The sequence below is a fragment of the Phalacrocorax carbo genome, chromosome 1 (assembly GCF_963921805.1).
Source record: "Phalacrocorax carbo chromosome 1, bPhaCar2.1, whole genome shotgun sequence".
NCBI lineage: Eukaryota > Metazoa > Chordata > Aves > Suliformes > Phalacrocoracidae > Phalacrocorax > Phalacrocorax carbo.
Window position 1 is genome coordinate 163,856,437 of NC_087513.1, and position 17,163 is coordinate 163,873,599.

Here is a 17,163-nt window from a genome sequence, read left to right on the forward strand (position 1 = left end):
TATGAAAATCTTTATTAGTTATTCAGAACACATAAGAATTTTTTAATTTCAACATCCTGATAGAAGCAGTAATGAGCCAATTAAACAATAGTCCAAATGATCAGAATTTATTGGTGTGCATATTGCATGCATACACTTTTATTTCATAAATGGCAGTAAAAGTAATGTCTTAAATGTTCACTATTTACTTTAAAATAAAGTATGTTTTAGAAGTCTTTTAATTACTTGTGATTGTTAAAAGATTGTAACCTTTTCTTTATATTTCATTCTTTTCTATACCACAATATCTCCAATGAGCCTTATGGCCACTAGAAGGTTACCTACCTGTATGTCTACCTTCTATTCACTAACATAGCAAAGATCCTGACCTCCAAAGCAAGGGCATGTGTATTTTCATGTTTCTTTTTAGGTGGAGTTAGTATTGACATGGCTTTTAGTATTTAATTTTTATAGTTGCTACAGAGGGTTGTTTCATTGCTGGGAAAGCTTGCTTGGTTAGGTGTTTCTACTTATGTTTTAGGGTAGCTGGGATGAGGCTAATTTCATTGTATGTGTTTTCAAAATTCCTTTCAAGTAATTACCCCTTTAGTTTTCGGCCCATTTCTTGTCAAGGACTTACTCTTCAGAATTAATGTAACACACTTAAAATACCTTAGGGAAAATAGAGGGGACTAAATTGTAGAAAAAAAAGACAAAACCAGAACATTTGTTCTGGAAAGCGGCAATGTTTTCTAGATAATTACTGTGAGTAGCCTTACAAATAACACCAGTTTACCCTTTAAACAGATGAGGTAAGCCATTTAGCCCTTGTTAAAAGTAATTGGATATACTGTGGTGATTCTGTTTGGTAGTCATTATTCAAGTAAAAGAGATTTAACTGGATGTCAATTAAAGGTCAAATCTTGTTCTCAGTGAATTCAATGTAAGTTTAATCCCTGATTTTAGCAGGACTAGCATTTCATTTTAGTGAGTTATATGCTATTACAGATAATATAAATGCAATAAAATATTGCCACATGGTAAACCTAGCCTTTAAAATACAAATCTGCAAATCTTTATCTTTTTATAATCTAAAGTTACTTCAACACTATGGAAAGGATTTGAAGGCAGTTTTGTATCTATGTGTTTGTTTTTGAATTTTTTAGTAATATTTTAATTCAGAACTATTATGTTTGAGAAGATTCATATCAACCTCTGCCTTTACATGGTTTTTGCTTTCTTGAGAAACATGTTTCTCAAAGAGAAGAAAAAAAAAAGGAAGGAAGGATCAAAATGGATGTGAAATCAAGTGTATTTTAACTCATATCTTTCCCCCTAGGTTTTATACTGGAAAAGATTAAAGAGAAGTTATGATTGTATGTTTCTCCATACAAATGTAAGTCTAAAAATAGCACTGCAGTCATCCTTATTATGCCTGAATTGCTGCTGTTTGTCTGAGCTCTTGAGGGCACCTTAAAAAGCCAGAAGGCTCTATGCACAATATATTCTATGTACAGGCACTCAGCAATTCTACATTACAAGTGCGGTATCCTAGTATTACATGACACTCACAGAGCATGGGATTTGGAATCCTCTACAGATGTACAAACAATGGTGCATCTCAGATGCATCTGACCCAACCAACATCTGACAAACAGTCTGTACATTGGCTGCTGACCAGCAGAAGCCATCTTCAGAATCAGGGTCCAGAATTTTGAGGTCCATGGTGGCATCTACAATGTTAAATGCAACCAGCCCATAGAGTGTCTCCTGTCTCCAGGACAAAGTGGTACCCCAGGTTACTCAGGGGCAGCCTCTCTATTGCACACTGAATATGTCCAGAGCATCTAATACACAAATTTGAATCTCTTCTGGGGCCATTGTGATGCCCTTGTGCTATTAAGACATGACAGTTATTTCCTGTGAGGTGTGCTTTATTTTCTTTTTTCTCCCACCATAAGAAAATGTGTGAACGGTATCAGAGCTGCACAGCAATCGTCTGTGTGATGCCATAACAATTTTAGGGCATCTGGTTTTCATACTTGGAATATGGAGGTTATGTAGAGTTGTTTGGTCTGCTAAGTCCAATGGGAGTGTGTTGGAGGACTGTGTAAGGCAGAGGGAGCCAAGCCTGGAATAGCAGTGTCTAAATAGCCTTTTAGGAAAGAGTCCATCTTAACCCTTGAACAATGACTGGGCACTGTGTCAGAGCGTGTTAAGTTGCACAAAACCATGCTAGTAAATGTGCTAAAATAAAATTAAAAAACATTTAAAACCCTCTACAAACAGTCAGCGGATCAGTGCTTGTGCTTGTTTCCTGATAATCCTTCATTTAACAGTATAAACAAAGGCCTTTTGTTTTCCACTTTCTTTTTTTAGCTGTCTCTGCTTACATAACAAATGTAATAGCAAATCTGGTTAACTACATTAAATTATTCTTGGATGACTAGACTTTACTCATTCCAGTGTCACTGCTTTGACGGTCACATCTTCTTAACTTACAAATTGTTTGCAGTATGAATGAACAGGAATGTTTTCAACTGAGTGAAGATCCTTTGCTGGATATATTATGAAGATTTTCACTTTGCAGATCATTGTGCAAATACAAATTAAGCAAATGCAAAGAAAATTAGTGACAAAAAAGTAAGAAAATAAAGTCACTACAAATTTGGCCCAAGATCAGTTCACAGGAAATGGAGAAGGAGCAGAGCTAACAGTGGAAAGAATCAATAGGTGGCAGGCAAATTCTACCTTTCATATAATTGATTATCTGCTTATAATTAATAGTTTCTAGTTTTATAGAAGATAACAATAGACCAATATATCAAAAAGGATAATCTGTTCATCTTATACATAGTATGGTTGGCAACACGGCAACACTTTTTATGTGGGTTCAATAATTTCTATTGAATGTGAATTTTGGGCATGTTGCAAAAGATTTGTTGTAAAAGACTGAATTCTTCACAAGTTCTATAGTAGTCAGTAATGAAAAAAAAATAAAAACAAACACCCCGAGTACTACTATATCTTTTGTATTTATTTGTTTTAGTCTTCGTTCTGTAGGCACCATATGTCCATACTGAAAAAAAAATATTATTTTCTATAAACAGGATGACACTGGAGCTCAGTTAAAAGGTTAATTTCTGCCTTGCAGTACTTAGGGCCAAATTCTGACAGGCATATGGAAGCAGGTCTGATGCTAAGTCCTCCAAAATAACAGCACAGATGTGTTACCAAAATATCATTTGTATGCTGGGTAAACACAGTCTTTTCGCACATTAAATGTACACACAATCTGCAGACAGATGACATGGCTGGATGAAGGAACAGACACATAAATGTGAGGTCAGGAATCACCCTAAGCCACTTATTTCTGCATTCCTACATGGTATATTTCAGCTATTTTGGTGTTAGCCTGATGTATAAAATGGATTGTTAGCAATTTTTATATATTAAGAGCAAAAGTCCTTAGCACGATGATACAAACATGAATGTACTTTCCAGAAATGGTTATTTTCACACAGGATGGTCTAAATCTGCAGTGAAGGGAGGAATGAGCTGTTATTGTGCCTGCAGAAAAAAAAAAACCAAAACCCAACAACCAAGCAAGCAAAATACTTTTTAAATTACATTTTCCTCTTGCACACACATACACGCATGAAGACTACAATTATGGAACAGAGAGGTGGCAACATTTGCAGTATTAGCATTAGAGTGTGTGAAAAAATAGCCTGTTTAGTGTAGTGTTAACGTGACATTCAACTAAAAACATAAATTTCTGCACTGCCTAGCAGGTAGCCTAAATAAAAACCAAGGTAAGAATACATGTTCCATGAAAAATGATATACAGAAAAAAAAAGTATGACTAAGTACTACACTACTGTCTGTTCCTTTCTGAGTTTCAGATAAATGTCTGGAAAATCTTTTCATCATGATCTTTCTGATACACCTAAACACAACTTTTCTAAAGACTTGACAAATACACTACAGATGCCTCATCTTCTTTCTAGAATAGGGAGAGAAAAGAACCATACATATAAGTCATGTTTACCTTATCTGCCTTCTCAGAGGAGTTTTATTCTTTGTGGAGAGTTTATTTATTTATTTGTTTGTTTATCTATTTATTTATAGTAGCTACTATCTAGAGCTTACAGCTACATAATAATGTTTTTTCATTTTATTTTTATTAGTTGCAGGGTATATTTTTACAGTATTTATGCACTTTCTCTAATCTGTAAGAATTGACAAACTATGCTGGCTCATGACTTGGCTGCCAGCTAAGTTTGAAACTTACAGCTCCCAAAACATCTCTCTTCACTACTGAAAGGTGTTTTGATAAATGTCTTGCTAAGAGAGAAGTTTGAATCAATTTCATAGAAGTATGTTTTGATACTGTGATAGATGTCAAGACTGATAGTAAAATTATCTGCATCTTATATTTTAATGTATCTATTGCTTTTTTGTCATGATTGTGTCTCTATCTGCAACAGAATTTGTAGAAATAAAATAATTTTCTGCTTAAAGTTAAGCTTGTCCATGTTTTCTTTTACATGACCTACCTGAGCGAAAATGGATGTCTTTACTATCTGTGGTAATAAATTAATTGCACTATCTGGTACTTAAAGTAGGATATTTAGGTGAAGAGCAATAGTAAAGAGTACATTTCAGACAGTACAAATCAGTTTAGCCTTTTATGGGAAACAATGAAAAATACACAAAACACTGATTTTCAGGAAGGGCTAGGATAGGACAAAGCTAGGATAGGGAAGCTTTGTCACCTGTGTGCTGTGAGCTCCACATCATCTGGCAGACTGCTGATGCACACCCTTTACTGTACAACTGTTAACTGCAGCTACTTCTTCTCTATCAAGCTTATAGACAATATTAGAAAATACCCAAATGACTAATTTTGGTAAAGCACACCATTTGTATGTTTAAGACCTTTACTGGATCAGAACGAGAATCCTGAGTGACTTAGGGGACTATTCACTTATATCACAGAAAAGCTGAGAATGCAAACAGGGAGTTTGTGTCTTATACAGTTAGTGTTCAAAGCAAAGAGATATCTTCTTTATTTTTGGTGAGCTGTACTCCCGTCCATTGACAACATTGTGACTAAGTGACTGACAAATTTGTTTCAATTTTAGATATATGAATTACTGACAATATGCTAATTTAAATTTATGTACTAGAGAATGTAACTCAGAGCAACATAGGCTATCCATTATTGAGCCTCAAAAGCACACCAATATCTGATGATTCTGTTTTGTTTTGTGTTGATTCTGGTTTTGTTTTTGTTTAATTGGCTGGCATATCTCCAGTCCAGATAGTTCTTTTATATTTCTAATACCTTGCATTAACTTCGCTTTAATCATTCAGTTAATGCCATTAATCATCTTACAGTTCTAATTTAATTAAAGCCAATTAACAATTACGCTTTTGTAATGAGAACTATGTAATAAAGCCAACATGCAATTTTTTTTTTTCTTTTTTTCCCTTGTAAGCCTTCCATGTGACCTCAACATTCTGCTCTCTTTCTTCATTAGTTACGCCTTTGTTGCACTGTACTGGGATTTGATTTTTCCAAACATAAAACTAACAAAATGTAGTCAACATCAGATTCTTTTGTATTCAGAACAGGACCAGCTGGAATCTATTTAGTTTTTCCATCAAACCTACTCCAACTGTCTTTTCACTGTTTATATCACAGTTAATTTACTGTTATATTTTAGAAATATATCCTATGTTTATAATCCAAAAAAGACAAAATGGATGGGGGTTGCAGACTGGTTAGAAAATACAGAGATTATCCAATATAGTACACTGTACATATCAGATGAAGAAAATATATCTTTGTATCCATCTAACAGGAAACATAATTTATGTTATATTCATTTACTATTAACACTCAGATTGAAGATCTAGCAACTACAAAAACCAAACTCAAATCAGATGATGTTTTAAAGCTGTAAATGACCTTCCATGGAGATAGATATAAACCGAAATCTATTGATTAGGATTTTTACTATCTGGAGGTGCTGCTGTTTTGAAGATGAGGAAAAGTATTGTAGGACTGAGCATTTATTTTTTTGTGAGTATCTTTTAAGTTTCCATTTTTTAATCAGCACAGTGAAGCTGACAAACAGACTAAGTCTGACACACAAGATGCTGCAACGATACCCTCTGTTTTACTTTCCCCATGTTTACATGGTAATTTACAAACAGATACAAACAAGCTCATGCAGTGTTACAGACCAGCCTGTCGTTAGCCAGATGCTTGTCAGCTCCAACCAGGAAGCCCTGAAGGCAAGTTAGCATGGTGCTACAGACTGAGCTTCTGCCTCTATGAACAGCTTGCTATTCTGGGCTTGGCGCTGCTCTATTTGTGACTAAACAGCTGTTTGAACTAAAAATAGCTTTGGAAGAAAGCTGAATCCTGAAGGAAAAAAAGGCTACAGGTGAAGAACTACCTGGATCCTGGTTAGATCACTAATGTTAGCACGGTTGAAAAAACGGGGGTAGCTGTCTAGGGTCTGCATGCAGAAGTAGCTCACGTTGACAGAGATTAATGGAGGCAAATCTGTTACTGGATGGCTGAGCCTAACACAAGCAGATGCTTTTAATTTAAAAGATGAATTTAGAAGCTGTATCACTTTGTTAATTCTAAATGCGATCAGCTAACTTCAGGCATCTTTCATGTTTATGTCCTGAAGTCTTTTATTTTAATCTGACCTCAGCACTGCAAAACTGTATATGACTTCAGCGGGAGCAGCCAGCATACTAAGCACATTATGGAATCAGGGTCAGGATCTAAGTATTATGTATGTGGTTATAATAACCGTGTGACGCTAAAGAATTATTAATCCTCTAACCTGCATTAAGTCATGTTTCTTAACGTTACACCCAAATATTTTAAAAACCAAGAGTCACTTAAGAAAAGCTTTTACACAGTAAATCTGCCAGATACCTAATTTCCTGTTCTCAGCTACAGTTTAGTAATAGTTGGAGAATCTGATTATTCTAAACAGTTCCAAAACTGCAAGGTGTCTCAGTGAATATATTTCAAAGACAGAAGTTTGAATAAATTTCATGGAAGTACATTATAATATTGGGATAGATGTGAAGTTCTTTATGGTAAAAATTGATCTGTATTTTCTATTTTAACTATAGAATAGAATCACAGAATAACTTAGGTGGAAGGGACCTCTGGAGGTCTCCAGTCCAGCCCCCTTACTCAAAGCAGGTTCAATAAGATCAGGTTGCTCAGGAAAATTTTCAGTCAATTCTTGAACACCTCAAGGCTGGAAATCCCACCACCGTTCTGGACAACCACTTCAAGTATTCTACCACCATCACAGTAAAAAAATTTCTTCCTTACATCTAATCAGAATTTCAGGTGTTCCAAACTGTGTCCAGTGCCTCTCGCCCTGAATCTACGTTTTGCTCTTGCTATGACTGTGTTTACCTATATCAAAATTTGTAAAAACAATGTAATCTTTTGTTTGAAGAATGTAGTATGTTTAAGCCTTTCTTATATATGGCCTGCTTCAGAGGAATATATCAGTTTAGAGTACAAAGTGGACCATGGCCCAGAATGAAGACACTGATATTTTATTTGAGACACAAACTAGTAGAGATTATTGACAAAATCTCTTCTTCAGGAAGATAGAGGCAAGAATTAAGAAATACTGGGAGTGCTACAGAAACTCTTTCGTTGCTCTGTTTTAAAGAGTTTGGTTCGTAGTTTGGTTCTATCCTTTTTTTGAGAAGGAAAAAGTCTCTCAAACTTAAGCTGTCCCAGTTCTGTTACCAAAACTGAACCTTAGACAGCCTAATTCATCATTATGTGTTTTTATTTATTCTCTTATTTCTGTGTATTTTCTTTATTAAAACGGCAATTATTTTTATGTGTCAATTTTCAGTCCCTTCTTTGGGCAGCAATGACAGCCTTTAAACTCAATTCATAAAGAGCGGAGATTTAATTAAGAGTTATAAGCCACTTGAAAGAATGAAGAGACTGCTTTTGAAAGTGTGGTGAGTTGACCCCAGCCAGCAGCTAAGCACCCACACAGCCTCTTGCTCACTCCCCTCACCATCAACAGGATGAGGGAGAGACTAGGAAGAGCAAAAACGAGAAAACTCATGGATCAAGATAAAGTCAGTTTAATAAGTGAAGGAAAGAGAAAGAAAAAAAGTGATGTAAAAACAGTGATTCAGCACCTCCCACAAGCAAACTGATGCCCAGATAGTCTGTAAGCAATGGCCACCTTGGAAGACAACCACCTTTATTCCTTTACCTCCAGTTTTTATTGCTGAGTGTGACATCTTATGGTACGGAATATCACTTGGGCCAATTTGGGTCAGCTGTCCTGGCTGTGTCCTCTCCCAGCTTCTTGCCCACTCTCAGCCTATTCACTGGAGGGAAGGAGTGGGGAAAAAAAGAGAGAAAACTTAGACACTGTAAAAGCACTCTTTAATAATAACCAAAACATTGATATATTATCAACACTGTTTGAGCCACAGATCCAAAACACAGCACCATATGGTCTGCTATAAAGAAAGTTAACTCCATCCTGGTCAGAAGAGCACAAAAAATAATTCAAAAGTCCTACTTTTCATCTGAAAAATGCTAACAAATTTTAGCGTCTCAAATACCTCATCTTTATGTACTTGGAAATAATCCTCATATAGCTGACCCAGAAGTCCAAAAGAGAGGAAGGAGGGAGCTGGATGAAGGACCAAAGAAACTGAACACTATTGTACAAATGTTCTCTATTTTAGTCATATATTCATTTAGTATATAATGCAAGTTTTTCACTGTGATACAATTTACAAATTTTGCATATAAAGACTTGATACTAAATAATTCTAAGTTTTTCTAATTTTTAGATTTTTATGTATATATTTTCTTCAGTAGTATCTCCCAAAAGTTCTTTGCATTCTTACTTATCAGCTACAGTTTATAATCTTAGAATGTATTTGTCTTATCTTCAGTTTGCTAGTATAACAAGCCTGAAGAGGTTAGTAGAGTAGGAAGAAGCATATTGTTCTACTGCTGCTGTAAAATCAGATAACTCCATGAATTTTACTGCAGCTGTACTACTTATGCCCTCTTCATGTGTAAGTATTTACTCCCACTATAGCTTTCTAAGAGAAGACTTAAGAGCCCAAGGCAGTTTGTTCAGATTTTCTCCATAGTCAATGGATGTAGATGGGTGCTTCCAAAGGGTAGCTAACCTAGTTGTATGAAAAGTAAAATCTTCTAGAAGTTCCTGTGACATATCAGCTTCATAACAACTTAGAACTTAAAGCTTATCTCTTAAATGGATGAAGCTGGATCAGATAAAGTCCACTCCTGCTGACTATATATGTAATGGAAGAAGAAATTTTGTTCTCTCCTACATCACATTCCCTGTTCTGATACTGCTGCTTTCCAGAGACTACTGGAAGAAAATAGAAACAAGGATTCAAGGTTATTTTTCATCAAGAATTTCTTTCCTGACCTTTTCCAGGGTGAGTTTTTATCATTCCTGGCACTTATAGGTTGTTTTCAGCAATTCTGACATAGTGTAAGGAAACAGATATTATCAGCAGGGGAGTATACTCAGAACAGAATGACTTTATATTAGTATGTAACAAAAATGTTCTTCAGAAAATAAGTATAAAGAGTATCATAACAAAATAAAACAAAAAGCCAAGGAGGAGAGTACCTGGAAACTTAAATCTATCACTTTTATGTATATAATGAATGCTGTTGGTTTAATAAAACTTCAGCTATCAAATTTATGATAGTTGTAAATGCCAATAAACTCTGTCTCGGTATGCTCATAAATGTACTTGAAAATGTACATCGCACTTTTCAGAGGTTCAGGACAAGCACAATTCACTTTCATAAGAATGGGATCTTGAAGTTCTCAACCACTTATGTTTAGGATATAAAGGATTCATAAATGCTGTAAGATATCCTTTGTTGAAAAGTGTTGGCCTTTGTATTCCTCTCTAACATGTAAACACATATAAAGTTTGGGGGATCTAAAAACTAAAAGAAGACCTGCACCAGGATTTTCATGCATTACTAAAGCAAGTCAGTTTGCTAGAGCAAACTATCAACACAAACAGCAAGACCCAACAACTTCAACTGTGATAAGAGAGGAACAAAGCTTTCTTCCAGAAACTACATAAATACAGAAAAATAGGAATGAGTAGACCCTGAAGAAAAGATGCAGATAAACACCAAAGTTTCTGACCTACTCATTGAATGTACTTTTGCTGATTTTTATAGACGGATCTCTCAGGAGCAATCACACTGACTGACAAGAAAAACCAGGTGAGAATGGAAGAAAATATCCATTGTTAGAGCAGTAAGACAAAGAGTTGGCAGGAGAAAAACTTGATCTTACACAGTACTTTTCCATGTCAGGGTTCTACTGAAGTTAAAGCATTTAGCTATGCATTTTAATAATATTCCTATAGTACATATATACAACAGAAATCACAGGCATATGGGAATATGGCCACATGAAAGAGCACTGTAATCACAAACCAAGGAATTTAATAAGTTTTTGATCACAGACTCTTGAGATTTGTGACTGAAAGCTGAATAAAACACCTACAGAGCTCCCAAACCAAACAACTACACCCTTGCTGCTTTTCCTTTGTCTTTAATGATAACACACAGAGAGGGCAAATCATAAGTTATTGATGTGGATGTTATGAGGCTTTATTCCTCACTGCTGATTGTCAGGAAAATAATATTAAGAACTCCCACTAAGCGGGGATGCAATATGCAGTCATTTCAACTGCAGCCATTTGAAGTAATTTGTGACTTTCAACTATCCAGGCTATTGTAAAATGAAAAGGGAGAAAAGTAGTGGAAGAAGCCATCAGGATACTTAAAAAGTGCTGTTCCATTACAATTTTTTTTGTTATTTGTTTGTTTACTAAGAGATGAGAAGCTAGGAAAAACTAACAAACATAATGCAACAGTTAGGCTAACTGGTACGCACTTTTTATTGTCATCATTCCTACTTTCAATGCTGCATCAGGTGATATAGCAGGAAGGCTCAAACTTTCATAGACAGACACAACTTCAGCTTATTTCCTCTTAAAATTAGTTTAATCATGCCCTGTTATCGCAGCTCATCTGAATAATTTACTAATGGAGAGGAGAACAGTGAGATAATGTGAATATTATAGATGTCACCATTACAATTCTTTAACTGAACATCAGATAAAGTATTTTCAATTTAGGGTTAAACACAATTTATTAGTGTCTTTATGAATTAGTTTTGTTTTGGTCTTCAATATTTAATAGCTGATATTGCATAAGTTGTTCCTTACTTCTAGAGATGTTCATATGATAACAATCAGTGTAATCGTTCCCATTATTTCATTGGTCCTTTTGAGCTGAACTGCTACAAGTGGCAACAGTTCACTGGCAGTATCAAAGAACCTTTGAGGAGCAGTATAGTCTCCTGCTAAGATGGAATATCAGATACCGCAACTCACACATTTAAGCACTATACATAAGATATTGCAGAATCAAAAGTGAGACACTCTTCCCCTCAATTCTGTCATCACAGCTGTCCTCCATTCTCTGTAGAAGTACTTTTAGTTTTAAAGACAAAAAGCTTAATCATAAAGAAGGATCAAATAATAACCTAGAAAATTATCAGTAGGAGAGTTTGGATTTAAGGACTTATTACTAGTCAAAAGAAATTAGTCTTATCTGAAATTGTCAATGGTAATGAAATGTATGACTGAGATCGATATAATTTAAGCAGCAAGACTCAAATGCTTTTTGGGCCCATATTAAGCACAGCTGAGAAGCATAAGGCTCTGTGTACCACTAAGTTTTTAATCAGTTCAATTACTTCAATTTAAAGATTTGATTTTGCTGTAGCTGAGAGTATAATAAGGTAACAGTCCTTCACTGTTGGCTGTTTCCAACAAGGAAATACTAACAGAACTGGTTTATATGAGATGTTATAATTATCAAAGTTAACATAAAATTTACTCCTAATTCTTCCTTGATTGTAAAAAAATGCAGTATTCCTTTCCTCAGAAAGATAAAAAAGATAATAAAAAACATAGAAATAAATCTGGGAAAGAGTTCTGAATGGAAATTGAAACAGTAATATGTCAGCTGGAACATAAGTAGCAAGAGAAAGCAGGGATGCTGTTTTATCAGGAAACTGAAGGAGAAAATAACAAATGCAACTACAGGCATATATGTTCTATGGTGTTAGACAAGAAATGTGTCAGGTAAATAATTCAAATCTAATTAGCTGAGAGAACTGAATCATTTTCTACCAAAAAAAATATTTAGAATCCTGCATTTTATTAGGTGATGATACTTTTGTTATTAAATTGCACTTCAGACAAGGTTTGCAGATAACAAAAAACAAACAAACATTTCTATGAAAAAGGGAGCTTAAACACTACAGTTGGAACAACTCCATTTTTTATCTTTGCACAGAAACTGCCTTATGAAAATGCACCTAAATCTCTTTCTTAAGAGATGGCAGGGAAAGAGGGAATGTGTAACAGCCAGCAGAACTCTTGGCTAAGGTGGGTTTTGCTCAAGAATCTCCCATGGAATTTCTTTTCAAGTTCAGTTTTAAAATTTCTTCTAAAGTGCTATCATAACTCATATGAAATGAAAAATAAAATTTATTTTATTGTTTTGTTTTTTCTTTTAACAACGAAGTCACAAAGGGCTCCAACAGCTGTAACTGATTGAATGTGAATAGTCCAACCAGTCCGGTCGTTAGATTTATTACCTTGTAAAAACATACAACAAGTCACGTGTTCATAAATTTGAAAACTTTGTGTAGTGTCCACATTTGGAACTTTGCTCAAACCAGGCCATAAGATTTTAGTTAATTCATCACACTGTCATGGTCTTATAAACCATTTCATTCTGACTCTGTAAGAGATATTGCAATAGAAAATAACACAAAATGTTCAATGTGAGCTTCAGAGAATTTGTGCTTTTTCTTCTCAATTAATATTCTTGATTTTCCGTGAATACAAAATTTTACATAGTCTGCAGAATACATAAATGCAAAAGCACTTAATTGCTGGTAGTCCTATTTGTGGCTGTCTGTGAAAATAATTCTTTAAAAATTACTTCTAATTTTCCTCTTTTGGTGATGTGGTAACAAATAGAGATCTGCAAAGTTAATTTAAAGGGAGGCTTAAGAGTCTAAATGCCCCTTAGTTCTGTCTTGTTTCCAGCATTACCTAAGTCCTCAGGCACCTCTCTAGTATGCTGAGGCGTTCCTGCTTAAATACCTATGTTTAGAAGTATTTTGGTCTAAGGATATATTAACTTCTTTCCTACATAAGGTCTGTTATTTTCCAGAATTTGTGGGAAACCTGTGCTCCTCTGCATGATACATTTAATTTTTATGAGACTGCATTTTGCTTGTAGTGATGCTCATCTTTTATACCTAGGGATCATGATGCCTTTTATAGGTTTTAAAGATGCATCCCACACATCTCAGCAAAACAAGCTGTCATTTGAAAAGATTCACTTCAGGTGAATGGATACACTGATCAGACTCAGCCCCTGAGCAACCAAGAATGCAGGAGTGTGTCCAGTTTTGGGCCCCCTAGTTTAAGAAGGACAGGGAACTACTGGAGAGAGTCCAGCAGAGAGACATGAACATGATCAGGGGACTGGAGCATCTCCCTTATGAGGAAAGGCTGAGAGACCTGGGTCTGTTCAGTCTGGAGATGACTGAGGGAGATCTTATCAATACTTATAAATATCTGAAGGGTGGGTGTCAAGAGGATAGGGCCAGACTCCTTTCAGCAGTGCCCAACGACAGGCCAAGGGACAACGGCCACAAGTTGGAACACAGAAAGTTCCACCAGAATACAATGTAAAACTTCTTTCCTGTGAGGGTGCCAGAGCAGTGGCACAGGCTGCCCAGAGAGGTTGTGGAGTCTCCTTCCCTGGAGACATTCAAAACCCACCTGGACGTGTTCCTGTGCCCCTGCTCTAGGTGTGCCTGCTCAAGCAGGGGGGTTGGACAAGATGATCTCCAGAGGCCCCTTCCAGCCCCTACCATGTTGTGATTCTGTGTGAGTAACCGAGACCAGAAATAAATCAGGAAAGGGGAACCCTTCTATTTCACTGCAGTGACTTTTTTAAGATTTAACACTCTTAAACTAAAAAAAAAGTTCAGTGTATCACAAAGTTCTGGCTAAGGCACTCATATGCAAAAGGACAGTTCTGGCTGCTCTTTATGGTTTTGTTTTGTTTATAATGATCTAATACATAATAAATGCTCGAGATACACTTACTGCCATTTCCTTTCCCAGAAGGAAGCTCAAACCTTTCATGCAAGTGTTTTTCTGTAAGTTTTCCAGGTCCAAATCAGAATTTCTGATTAAATTAAAAGGAATTTCTGAGGTTAATTACATAAGACGAAGTCCACCTACAGAAGTATCCCACACATTCCACAGCATAGATTGACCAGCACATGCATGGAAATGTATCTTTCCGGAAAAGTGAAGAGAGTGATGATAAACCTAAAGATCAAGTGTTTTGAATCAGTCACTAACACATATGGGCTCTGGAGTAGTAACAGATGACCTCCTTTCCCCACATGGTTCTCTCATGCTACCACAACCTGATTTGCACCTTCAAAACTCTCCTCCAAGTTTTCATGCCATGCTAAGACATGATACACTGTTATAAAACACTGTTATAAAACCTCTACTCTGGCTAGCTTTATATATTTCTCCTGTTTTCAAGAGACTTCAGGTCTACATTGTTAAATAATAGGGTGCCATAGAGCAAATTCAATTTCTGGATCTCTTTTTGTTCTCACTGCTCAGTTGATAGCTCTCTCTCTCTTGCTTTTATGGACTACTGTAGGGAACTCTGTCGAGACAAACCAATTAGAAAGAAGGTTTAGTCCAAGCAGTTTTGAAGCAAATCATTCAGCAGTCCCAGCTCTCTCAGCCTTTCCTCATGTAAGAGGTGCTGCAGTCATTCATAATCTTTGTAGCCCCATGGTGGGCTCAGTCCAGTATGTCTGTGTCTCTCTTGTACTGTGCAACCCAGAACTGGACTGCAGATGTGGCGTCACCAATGCTGAGGAGATGGGAAAGATTACCCCACCCTAGACCTGCTGGCAAAGATCTTCCTAATGCAGCCCAGGACTGCTGAACACCTGTGCCACAAGGGCACATTGCTGGCTCATACTCAACTTGTAGTCCACTAGGACCATAAGGTCCTTCTCAGCAGAGCTCCTTTCCAGCCCATCATCCCCAAGTATGCACTGGTGCCTGGGGTTATTCCTCCCAGGGGCAGGATTCTGCATTTCCCTTTGTTTAACCTAATGAGATTTCTATCTGCTTGTGTATCCAGCCTGTTGATTTCTCTCTGAATGGCAGCACAGCCAACAGTTGTCTCAACTACTTCTCACAGTTTTATATCTGCAGACTTGTTGAAGGTGCACTTGGTCCCATCATCCAGATCACTGATGTTAAACAGTATCGGTTCCAGTACTGACCCCTGGGTTATGCTGCATCTCAGAATGAAAAGTTTTCAGGGGGCCTGGAGTATTTTGTCCTACTCCAGAATACCATTAACTTTATATGGACAGAAATATTCACAGAAAACAAACTTAGTGGTAGACATTTAACAGGCAGGAAGGACTGCCATGTCTGTGTAGCATATACTGAAAGTAGAGGTTTGCCTCCAGTGATTACTGTGGAGTAGTTATGACTCAAGATAATATAACCTACTCTGAGCTTTCTTCAAAATTCATCATTATTCCAGGTGGAGATTGCACTGCTTATCACCAAAATTTTGTTCAGGCACAGACTTGCAGTTTCACTTACATTCCAAATGGGATAAGTTATGGTGTATTTAAAGGTCTAGTTGCATCAACTGTCTCCATTCAATGCAGAAAGATACATTCTTGTGAAGAAAGCTGTGAGCTGTCAAACCATCATGCAGATCTTCAAGCTGCCAACTTAGATTTGTTTTGCTGAGTACTTGCTATAGTTCAGACAATACCAAAGGGACTGGTTATAAGCATTTTTTGTTGTTTGAGCATAGACTGCAGAATTTATACATGTATATGTGTTCATACAAATGTATATATAAACATGGACATAAGTGTTTTCTTAATTATCATCTGTCTCAATATTGATATAAGTATGATTAGTCTTTTTAAATGAAATGGTAGAAGCATTTTTTTTCTATGTTTCTACTTTGATAAGACTCAAAAGCTACTGGTGTTTGCTCTCTTTAGAATAAGATAAGGTATCATCAGGATTCTTTTTTATTTGTTTATTCATATTTCACTTGTCATCCATCATACTGTCTTATTCTGACAAAAGCTAATAGGATGTGGTCTTGTCCCTTTTTTTCTGCTGCCATTAGAAGTTGTCCTCGTAGCATACTTCTTTGTCATTGTCTGTAGTTGTTTAAGCAGGTTTCTTTTCTCCTCTAATCCTCCAGAAAAAAAAAAAAAGTATGCAGAAATGATCCAAATGTTCAAAGCCCGAACTAAACTGTACACAGAAAAATAACCCTTTCTCATCCTTTTGCCCTGAATCACAAGACTTGGAACACTCCTTCTTTTCTTCTGGTTTTGTGTTCTGGGTTCTTTTTTTTACATCACTATTCTACCAAAAATGTCACTGAGTCATGTCTTCCCTTTAGTAAGTCTTAATTCTTGCTCCATCACATCTTTTCTCCATTTTGCTGCCTCTCCTCTTCAGCTCAATCTTGATTTTGCTTCATTCTATACTGCTAAAGCTCTGTTTGGAGCAGCTGAAACAGCTCTCACAGCAAAAGATCGACGATCCATGACATGCCTATCAAGACAAATTCATATTGTGATTTTTATTTTGTATTATTATTAGATTTTTTTTCCCCCTGGTTTTCTAAAAATAGCAGCAGGGATAAGAAGATACAGATCTGGTTTCCCTTGGTGTCATTGCAGAGTCAGAGGGAAATATATATCTTTCTGCAAAATGAGAAGGAGGAGAAACAAAAAAAAATAGCCTTCTGCAGCTGGGCCACTTGACCATCTCAACCTTTCTAAACAATGTGAATGACTAACATGCTTCGGTAATTTCTAATATTCTACCCGTTTCTAAAATTACCAGTGTAACACGTCGGAGCTTGCTGTGAGATAACAACCATATTTCACT